Here is an 11650-nt window from a genome sequence, read left to right on the forward strand (position 1 = left end):
GTGAAATAGTTGTCGACCCTGGTGTACCAAGCACGAGGTGCTTGCTTCAGCCTATATAAAGCTCTCTTGAGTCAGCACACATGTGACACACGATCGAAGGTCTCAAAACCTTCCGGCTGCTCTATGTACACTTCTTCCTCAATCTTGCCATTGAGGAACGTAGTCTTCACATCCATCTGATGGATCTTCCAACCCATCGGAGCTGATAGTGTCAACATCGATGTGATAGATGAGTACCTTGCTGCAGGAGCAAAATTCTCATCGTAGTCGATCCCCTTGACTTATGAGAAACCACAAGCAACAAACCTTGCCTTATGTTTCTCAACACTCCCATCAGCTGCTTGTTTTACCTTGTAAAGCCGTCAGGAACTCGCTACTGACTTTTCCACTAGTCTTGGGACAACATCCCAAACACTGTTCTAAACTATGGACTTGTACTCCTCCACCATAGCGTCAATCCAGACTGGTTGTTGCACTGCTTCCTCGAAGGAAGATGGTTTGGTCTCTACACACTCCACAACCAAGGCCATGCAACTAATGTACCGCTCCAGTGACCTCCTTTGTCTGCGCTGAGAAGAGTGGATGTCTCCACTCCTGGATCCTCTGCATGCGGCTAATCCACATCAGTCTGAGCCTCCTCCTCCTTAGGAACCAAAATTTCCTCCTCTACATGCAACTTGAGCTCCCTCTCAAGGGAAAATCACATGGCCTTCTGCTCGTCAAACTTCAGATCTCTGTGTACCACTATCCTCTGACTGGTAGGCAAGAACACCTGACAGTTGTGGGGTGTATCAGTGTACCCCACAAGTATCCCTAACTCAGTTTTTGGCTCTAGCTTCTTCTAGGCATCTTTGGTCACATGCCAATAAACCGATGATCCAAAGATCCTGAAGTGACTCACATTTGGTCTCTTCCGGGAGAAAGCCTCCATTGGTGTCTTCACCCCCAGTATACGATGCAAGCTTCTATTCTGCAAGTATATTGTTGTATTGCATGCCTCAGCCCAAAAATTAAGTGGCAGGCTTTGGTAATGCAGCATCGCCCGAGCTACTCTTACAATTGATCTGTTCTTCCTTTCGGCCACCCCATTCTGCTGTGAGTTATGGGGTGTCATCAACTCCTGTTTAATTCCTTCTGCTGCACAAAATTCCTTAAACCATTGGGACACATACTCTCCACCATTGTCGCTTCGCAAGGCCCTTATTTTCTTTTCATATTCTTTCTCAACCAAGGCTTTTAACTCACAAAAGATTGAGAAGGTTTGACCCTTCTTCTGCATGAAGTAGATCCAACATCTATGAGAAAAATCATCAATAAAAATAACATAGTACCTTTGTTTAGTAGTGGAGGCTGTCGAGAATGGTCCACACACATCTGTATGAACTTGCTCTAGGATTGTTGTCTCGATCCTGAAAGGAAGATTTTGCATACTTACCCAAGGTACAACCTTTGCATGTATCCACTTGCTCCGGTTTACCCTTGCAAATTCTGGTAGAAATCTACTGCATGATCTTCAAGGCCCCATGGTGCAAGTGGCTCAATCTTTTATGCCATAGCTCACCAATATCTTGGCTTTGCACCAACTTTTCTTTGGAACTCAATGCAGCACAGTCATCTACCTCCAGCTTCTAGAGATCTTTTACTTGAATCCCAATCCTCTTGGTCTATCCAGTGTCGATATGCCTCAGGAATGCCTTTCCTTTACTAAAGACTACATCATAGCCTTTGTCTTCCAACATAGCGACAGAAACAAAGTTCTTCTTCAAACCAGGCACATACTTTACATCAGTCAAGGTGAGAGGAGCTCCATGCTCCCTCTGGAAATCAACCGTGCCTTCACCTGAAACACAGTACTTTCCATCATCACCCATCTATATGCACATCTAGAGGTCCTTCTCCTCCAAGGCACTGAATAGACTCTTGTCACCGGTCATGTGGAATGAGGCTCCACTGTCCAGGTACCAAACACAACCCACCATCGATGAAACCATGCATGTGATGAGGGTGAAATCCAATTCGAACTGTGAGGCCAGTGCCTCACCATCTGATCCTTTTGAGGATCCCTTCTTGGATTTCTTCTATGGACAATTCGTAGCATAATGGTCCACCTCATGACAATGAAAGCATCACACTTTCGATTTGTCAATCTTCTTCCCACCATGGGAAGAACTCAATTTGGCATGCAAATCCTTCCCCTTCCCTTTCCTTGCCTTACTCGCTAAGGCTATATTTTCTTCATCATCTTTCTTTGATGAAGATCCATTTCTGGTGCTTCTCCTTATCTCCTCTTACATCAGATCCGATCAAAGTCATTCTCAATATGGAAATTTCTCTCTTCCATTTACTGTGTCTTGGTAGCTATTCCAGCTCTTAGGGAGACCGAGGAGAGAAAAAATCACCATGTCATCATTGGTTGTCGTGATTCCTACACTTCCAAGCTCATCCCTGCAAGTGGTGAGCTTGTTCAGATATGTAGAGATCATGTTGCTCTTTTCACACTTGATTTTCCGAAGCTTTTCTTTTAGCGCCAGCTTCCTCTGATTGTTTTTGTTCTAATATAGATCCTTAAATGTTTTCCACATTGAAAACGGTGTCTCCTTCCCATGGAGACTCGAGACAATGTGGTCTCGAACTCCCTCCAAAAGGATCCTCCTCACTCTAGCCACACATTTCTTCCATTCTGCCAATTCTTTGGCATTAGCAGTTGCTGGCTTGGGGACTTCTTGATCAATGAAGTCCTTCAAACCGTTGTCCTCTAATACCACTTCCATGCGATCCTTCCAGGCTATATAATTCGAGCTGCCATCCAGGGCATACTCAAGTCTCAAACCGTTGAACGCCATTGGTGAAATTTGAGATGTGATAAGAATTCGATTTCTATAATAGGAACTTCTAACTTCTAACTTCTCCCTTCTTTGTATACTGTTCTTTGCTTTTATCACTTTTTCTCTGATACCATGTAAAAATTCCCATTGTAGATCACCTGATAATTCAATATACTAAAGCAAAATACTTGATCTACTTCTACGAACAAACATGCGAAAGCTTAATCGATTTTGAGCAAGATCAAATAGAACACATATAACAGAGAATGAGAAATCAGTCACACATGAACATAGAAGAATACTCTGGGGAAAGCCTTAGCTAAAAACCCCACTATTTATATTATCATACAAGTGGAAATATCTCTGAATTACACAAAGCTTTAGATCACAAGCTATCTAGCTCTCAGTACAATCCCTCATTGCTGCTCATAGACTGAATAGACACAACATATGCCTTCCCTCAGTCCTCCAAGCCTCCTATTTCCTTTCACAGTTTCTTTTGGGTCCTCTGGCTACCACCTGTGTGAATTCACTTCTCACACAACTCACCAAACTCAGAAAAACTGCACAATCTCCAAGGAATGAATTCCTTCTGCATGCAAGAGATATCCTCAATGGAATATTCCTGCAACTAATAGTACATTGTCCCATCCTCTGATCTCAACTAGCTCTTTGACTGAACTGACATGCATGAGTTATTTATGAGAGAATATTTAGTTATCTGAAGTACAGTAGTTACATGCATGCATGCATTAACTAACTGAACTCACAATCAGTTCCACAAATTGTTGGAACTAATCTAACTAAACTTAACTCAGTTAACTGAGCTAACTAATTACAAATCAAAGTACAACTCATCCTGATCTCCTTAATTAAGGGATAACTTCCTCAATAAAAGGGAAAACTGTTGCATGTCTTCACATAGACTTCATGTTTGATTTTCTCCAACTAATTAACTCAAGATGAATTAATTAATTATTTTTCAAATCGCTGCTAAGATCAAATTCGAATTTTAATTCTCAATTTTAGTTCAGGGACTAACTAAAATTGGAATGTATCCCTAAATGCTATTTATAGTAGTGATATCTTTAGCACTTCTATATTTAGCATTTCTTGTTGCTATTTTCAACATAACAATCATCCTATTCATTTGATTATTCTATCAATATATATTATTTTACTATACATTTGTGTATTTCACATTCAATAACAAACATCTACAATCTTTGTTTGTTATAGTGGTATCAAAGCAGTTCATTCCTCGGCTAATCGTTGCACTATCTGTCCATTAAGGTTTAGGTCCTAAAATTAACATATTCCGAACCAGTATCGTATGACCATAAAGGTAACCAAGAACTATTACTAGAAATAAGAGAAATACTTGCAAAATCAATAAATCTTCTCGAAACATTTGATTCAACACCTAGAGATATAGAAGCTATAGATAAGGATAAATATGAGGACGTGAAGTGCAGGACCACTCTTCACCCATATTTGATTAGAGGCAATGAAGAAAGTGAAGCATGTGATCAGTGCCAAAAAGATGTAGGAGCTATAGATAAGATTGAATCTAAGGACAATATTGAATTTTCAACTTACCAACATTCAATGAATTGAATGTTGTTGTTGGTCCTTTACTCCCCATTGATACCCATAACGTTAACGATGCATCAATGTACAAAGAGATTGGTTTAGGGGCAAACTACACCTTAGGGTTTCTTGATGTTTGTGAACAAAGTCAAATATCGACTTCGTCAAGATTTTTAGGAGAGGACTCTATATGTGATTCAACAAGATTTTTCCAAAATGTTCAAACAGAGCATTTTGATGTAGGCCTTTACAGAGAAGACCAAGAGCCTAAATCACCCCTGTCACTAAATTTGAGCAAAGACATACCAACATTTGATGAATCCAATTTCATTGTTGATACTTTCCCTGTCGTTGATACCCATAGTGTCACACGATGAGAGTATTGATGCTAGATCATTTTCCTTAGATGTTGTGCATGGTATCAAAGGGAATTCTTTCCCTTCTGGGAATAATTATGGTTTTGTTAATTCTAATAATCATAACATCTCTAATTTGCAAGATTATAACATGAAACAACAAAAATCCTTGAAACAACAAAAATCCAAGCCTATAAAAATAGGGGATGAAGAACCAAATGAAGATGATAATCACATACTCATCCAATTTCCATTGAAAGTTAAGTTTATTTGTTGCAATAACCATAATTGCTGCATATATATACTAATTCTTGTGACTAAGTGCAAGGATCCAAGAAAACTTCTTGACCGAGTAAGGATTATACGCCTGCAAATTCCAACCATAAAAGCAAAACAAAATATGACATAAAACCAACATTTTTAGGGAAAGTCCATCATAAATTTTTATGAACCTAATATTCCAATTTGCAGAGGTATCATTTATAATTTGGAGGGGAAGTTCAAGGTTTTTGACTTTAAAAAGTACATTCAGTTGTTTACAATACCAAATATAGACATCTCACATGATGGTTCATATTTCAAATTTCAAAGTCCAGGAAATATGGACATGGTGATATTTGAGAAATTTTCAAGAGAATTTTCACTGAAAATTTATTCCAAACATGATGGAAAAATGCTTAAACATTTTACTCTTCCTTAGCATCAGGGTTTCCACTGAGGAGAGATGAAGTTAATTGCAATCAATAGGGTTTTTTTGCACCAGGCAATTTCTTCAAATCAGGGCTATGAGAAAAAGGGCAGTCGATAACGAGAATTGTTCTAACTATGATAAACACCAACTCATAGAAATCGAGAACTGAGAAATCATAGAATGGCGGGAGAAGTGGAATTCCTAAACCGTCATTAATGATGTCTCACTTTGTGCAGTGTTAGAAAAAATCACTACAAAATATGACATAGAGAACGTAAATGATGACATTGTGTTTTGCATCACATTAGCTATTGAAAAATGCTTATTAAACATAGTGATTGCCTATGTCACACCCTCCAAACTGAATTGAGGGTTCAAATCCTACAAGTGATGAATTAATTGTTACATTGAAATAATTGTTACATCAAATGGTTAAGAAGATTAAGAAGAAATACATGTATTCATCCCTTCTAGCAGTGTTCCCAATGAACATCACCACATATGGGCCATGGCCAAATGAAGAATTTGTTCTCGAAATAGTCCAATACAAATGACCCGACAGTTGGTTAGTGAACTTAGGATAATAGAGAAATTGAAATAATACATTATAAAAATAAAAATAAAATATTATTAGAATAATATTATTAATTAAAAATAAAGAAATAAAAATAATAATAGTAAATATATTAGAAATAAAAAAAAATTAAAAAAGAAATGAAGAGATATGATGGGTCTACAAAGAAGATCAATATCTCTTACACAATTCCATTACATGGTTCTCTTCTAGAAATATCCAACAAGATCGACATCGACATGCCAAAGTGACATCCACAACAAGAAGATAATTGTTTTCATTATGCTTTGAGGACAAAACATCTTTTAACGATGTGACAATATAACAAACATAATAATAAGTAATAATTAATTAAAATGTGTAAAGGGTGTCTTATCAGCTTGCTCAGTATTTATAACATAGCCCCTCATTGTAACAATCATCCTATTCATTATATTATTCTATTAATATATATTATTTTACTATACGTTTGTGTATTTCACATTCAAGAACAAACATCTCCAGTCTTTGTTTGTTTCGATTATCAATAATGGATAATTAGTTAAGAAACATATTCTAATAAAAGATATGTTCAACCAAAGGACATGACTATTTATGAAAAGATACTCTCACTAAAATATTTATAGAGGGCTCGTTACTATATTGTATCATCTCTCATAAAATAATAATATGTTAAGAAAATATATGTTTCAGACATGATTATTGATGAAAGGTACTCTCACTAAAATATTAAATGAGGCTCATTACTATCGTTTCTCATATCTTAAATGAATTTCATTATATTCAAATATTTTAGATATTTAATTAGTGACCCATATTGGTTGTCACGTCTTCTAATTTCATGATATTCTAAATATTTTAGATATTTAATTAGTGAACCATATTGGTTGTCACATCCTCTAGAATATCACACTTAACAAAAAAATAAACCATGTTTGTATCACCATGTTTGTATCTTATATTTGAGGGTGTAATGTAATGAAAATAATTTGAAAAAAAAAATTTGCCCATTCTTTAAACATTTAGATTTTCATTACTCAAAAATTACATAGCCAAGTTTCTAATTGCTCTAAATAGAGTACAAAAACATAGAATTATCTTACCCACATGACTTTTTTGCGAAATGCAAAATATAAAGTATGTTAACAAACAAACTTTATCAAACCTGATATCAAAAAGTATGAAAGATACAAAATTTTGGTTATAAAATCCATAAAAAAAAACTATTTTACATTAAATATTATGATTAACATGCTATACATGACTTATAACTAATTTTTGAAAACAACCAAAATACATATAATAATATAAAAAATAAAAGCAAAAAAGTTTAACAATCTATTCAACATGAAATCACATTATTTAACTTAAACTCATAAAATTAAATACATTTCCAAATATTATTTTAAAAAATTAGAAAAACCTTTTAAATGATATTAACAAAACACCCTATCATATCATATATACTTATATTTCACCCTATCATATCATATATACTTATATTTCAGTATTTTAAAAAACACCTATAGAATCTATTCTACCATCTCATAATCATGCAGTTCGTTTTCCACCGTTAAAAACAACCCTTTCTCATCAACGAAAACTTATTATATACTGTGAGATAACTATATTATGGAACAATTTTATTAAGCTAATAAAACATCCCTACCACATATATAACTTTGTGTTGTATAGATGTCATAGGACGCAATGCACTAAAAACAGCCCAGGGTATACATGTTAAATTAAATATATTACAAAATTTTGCATCTACATGTAATATTATATCAATTATTGGACACAATTCCGTAGTGTAAAAATATTTTTATGGCTTGAGCTTATCTAAACTCCCCTGATCTTCCTTTGTTGCGCTTCACTCTATTACTCCGGGGTTCAGGAAGATTTGATTTGCAGAAATAGGATGCTCAAATGGTTCTTCATCTCTTAACATTGTGTTCAACTTCTTTGGCAGCTGAGTAGAGAGCTGCTCATCATCACATCAAAAGATTCACCTAAAATAGGTAAACATATTCCTCTCTTTGTACAACTACTATTATATTCTATCTAACAAGAGATTAGTATGAGATACTAGTTTGATAGCAGAAACATATTATACTCTACCTGACAAAGGAATCGCATGAATATATTTGTTTGAAAGCGTAAATTTGTTCTTGCTGAACAACTAGCATTACCAATAGTCACCACAAGAACAGAACCCGTCCTTAAAATGGTGGAAACGGTTTGTATCTCTTACAATAATTTCTCGCCCAACAATTTTGGAGATGAACTTAGTGGCATTGTGGCAATCATTACAAACACGAAGGTTCTTCATGATACGGATGGAGGTGCGTGGGCTTGTATTGATGATCCCAAAACTAATTGCTAGCCTTTCACTGTGACTGGATAGAATGTTTTCTTTCACCTCCTCCTCCACATCTTGCAGCACAAGGTTTGTGTTAGGCACATAACCCGCCTTCATCATTTGCCCATTCAAGGTTTCCAACCCTGCATAAATTTTTTCAGATTGAGGATGCGTTGTGTCTCCCATGAGAAATGTATGAACCTCTCTATGCACCTCAACAAAACTGTACCCTGGTTGCTTCTTCACTACCTTCTCTTTCATCATTTTCCTCAACTTTACTACATCCTCCCATCTGCGTGCCTCGGCATAGATGTTTGACAGAAGTACATAATTTCCAGCATTATTTGGTTGCAATTCAAAAAGCTGTTTTGCTGCTTGTTCTCCAAGCTCAATATTGCAGTGAATTTTACAGCCCCCCAACAAGGCCCCCCACACGTTAGCATCAGGCTCTGATGGCATCCTTTTGATAATCTCATGTGCTTCATCTAGATGCCCAGCACGCCCAAGAAGGTCAACCAGGCATGCATAATGCTCCAGCTTAGGTACAAGGCCATAATCTGACTTCATGCACTCAAAGTATTGCCGGCCCTGGTCGACCAACCCTGCATGAGAGCAGGCAGTTAAAACAGCAGTGAAGGTGATATGATCCGGCTTTGTGCCTGCTTGTTGCATCCGGGAAAAAAGAGCAAGAGCATCCTCACCATGTCCATGAATTCCATATGCCAAAATCATAGTATTCCATGAGACCACATCTCGGATCAACATCCTGTCAAACACTTGTCGTGCAATACCTATATGCCCACATTTGGCATACATGTCTACAAGTGCATTGCCAACATCGAATTCAGATCCACTTCTTATTACATAACCATGTATCTGTTTACCTTGTTCCAGAGCCATTATATTGGCACACGCAGGAAGAACACTAACCATGGTGATTGAATTGGGTTTTATACCCTGAACTTGCATTTTAATAACGAATGCCAAGGCTTCATGGGGACAGTCACTCTGGGAATAACCAGTAATGATTGCAGTCCATGATGCAACATCTCTTTCAGGCATTCTTTCAAATAATCTGTGGGCAATGTTAACATTTCCACATTTCGCATACGTGTCTACAAGCCCGGTGCCCACAACAACATCAGATTCAAATCCACTTCTTAATGCATAACCATGGATTTGCTTAACTTTCTCCACAGCCATTAAATTGCTACATGCACGAAGAACACTAACAATGGTGATAGAATTGGGTTTTATACCCCGAGCTTGCATTCCAATAAAAAATGTGAAGGCTTCATAGGGTTTGTCACTTTGGGAATAACTGGCAATGATTGTAGTCCATGATGCAACATCTTGTTTGGGTAATCTTTCAAACAGTTTGTGTGCAATGTTAACATTCCCACATTTGCCATATAGATTTACAAGCCCAGTACCCACAAGAATATTAGATTCAAAACCACTTTTGATTGCATAACCGTGGATCTGCCTACCTTGTTCCAAGGCTAATAAATGAGCACATACAGGAAGAACACTAACTATGGTTACCAAGTTGGGTTTTATTCCCTGGACTTGCATTTCATTAAAGTAGGCCAATGCTTCATAGGGGTTTCCATTCTGGGAATAACCAGCGATGATTGCATTCCATGACACAACATCTTGTTTATGCATTCTTTCAAACAATTCATTGGCAATAGTAAGATTCCCACATTTGACATACATATTTAGAAGCTCAGTAGCCACAATAACATTAGATTCAAATCCATTTTTTATTGCATAACTGTGAAGCTGCTTACCTTGTTTCAGGGCCAATAATTGTGTACATCCATGCAGAACACCAACAATGGTGACTGAGTTAGGTTTTATTCCCTGGACTTGCATATCATTGAATAATGTCAATGCTTCACCAGGTTGCCCATTCTGTGAATAACCAGCAATGATTACATTCCATGAAACAACATCTCGTTTAGACATTCTGTCAAACACTCGGCGTGCATTCTCTAGACTTCCGCACTTGACATACATTGACACCAGAGCAGTACCCACAAAAACATCCAATTCAAACCCCCTTGCGATGATATCATCATGAATTTTTCTTCCTGCTTGCAGATCTGACAGGCTTGCGCATGCATTGATTGCAGAAATAAATACCACCTTGTCCAGATTCATGCCTGCGCGTTGCATTTGATAATACATCCTCAGAGCTTTCGCCCACAAGCCATTCTTTACATATTCTCTGATCGTGTCATTCGATAATAAAGCATTGCCTCCTTTGTGTATAGCCGTTTGCGTGAATTGGCTTTGGTCGACATATGCATTTGCAGAAGCTGAAACTCCTCTCCCCCTTTTCACTTGATTTTTACGCCGCTGTTTAACTGCTGCGGCTAAAAAAATGGAGGTGGGGATAGAAGAACTGCCATAAAAATAAAAACAAAGATAATAAGAATGGAGATGCGTGTGATGGAATGAAGTTTCAATCAGAGATGGAGAGGGGCACAGGCATGAAGAAGGTAGAGAAAATAGCGAGATATCCATCATACACCAGTCAAAACAGGGGAGTAGATAGCCTAACATAACATGCCCATAATGAAAACTAATTTCTCTGCTCCAACAATATGTTCATCTGTTTGTTAGAATGTTTGTGTCCGTCATTGTTCAGAGTAATTTCTCTGCAAAACCAACATGTTCATCCTTTTGTTGGAATGTTTAAGGTCGTGCTGGGGAGGCTATGGATTTCACAAACACTATTTGATTTAGATTGTTATGACGTTTGTACGGAATCTCTGCATAATCATCTTGCGAGTCATATTTCCCTGTTTCATGAGTGCAGTGGAGAGTGAGAGTTATTCTGAACCTTCTTTTTAAGGTCGAAAATAGCCTGTTCAAACTTTATTCAACATCAAAGATAATGTCTTTGATATTTTATTATATTATTTACCTCGATAATATATTTTTATTAAATTAATTTTAATGATAATTTTAACTTATCGAGACATTTTTTAAACTTTGTCAAAAAAAATTCCTTTGGTGTGAGTCTTGTGGTAGTAGGGCACTTTGAGTATCAATAATTTGTTATTTGTTACTGCTTAAAAACATAAAATATAAAAATTATTTATTATTGCTTTAAAACATTAAAATATAAAAATTATTTATTATTGCTTAAAAATATAAAAACTCTAGTAATTATTAATAGAAAATAAATTATCTAAACATTATAATAATTATTAATAGTAAAATAAATTATAAATAATATAA

At 36.4% G+C, this 11650-nt stretch overlaps 1 pseudogene across 1 annotated transcript; it reads right to left on the bottom strand.

Annotated features, from left to right (window-relative positions):
- Positions 1 to 7742: 7742 nt before the first annotated feature.
- Positions 7743 to 11273, bottom strand: LOC149211562 (pentatricopeptide repeat-containing protein At3g26782, mitochondrial pseudogene; annotated as a pseudogene). Its single transcript, XR_016250715.1, has 2 exons — positions 8158 to 11273; positions 7743 to 8020 (listed from the first exon to the last, which is right to left on the bottom strand). The product of XR_016250715.1 is annotated as a pentatricopeptide repeat-containing protein At3g26782, mitochondrial pseudogene (transcript).
- Between the last annotated feature and the right edge of the window lie 377 nt (positions 11274 to 11650).

Source organism: Pinus tabuliformis, chromosome 1_1, assembly GCF_031772625.1.
Source record: "Pinus tabuliformis cultivar Carrire ecotype Pingquan chromosome 1_1, CPIR1, whole genome shotgun sequence".
Taxonomy (NCBI): Eukaryota; Viridiplantae; Streptophyta; class Pinopsida; order Pinales; family Pinaceae; genus Pinus; species Pinus tabuliformis.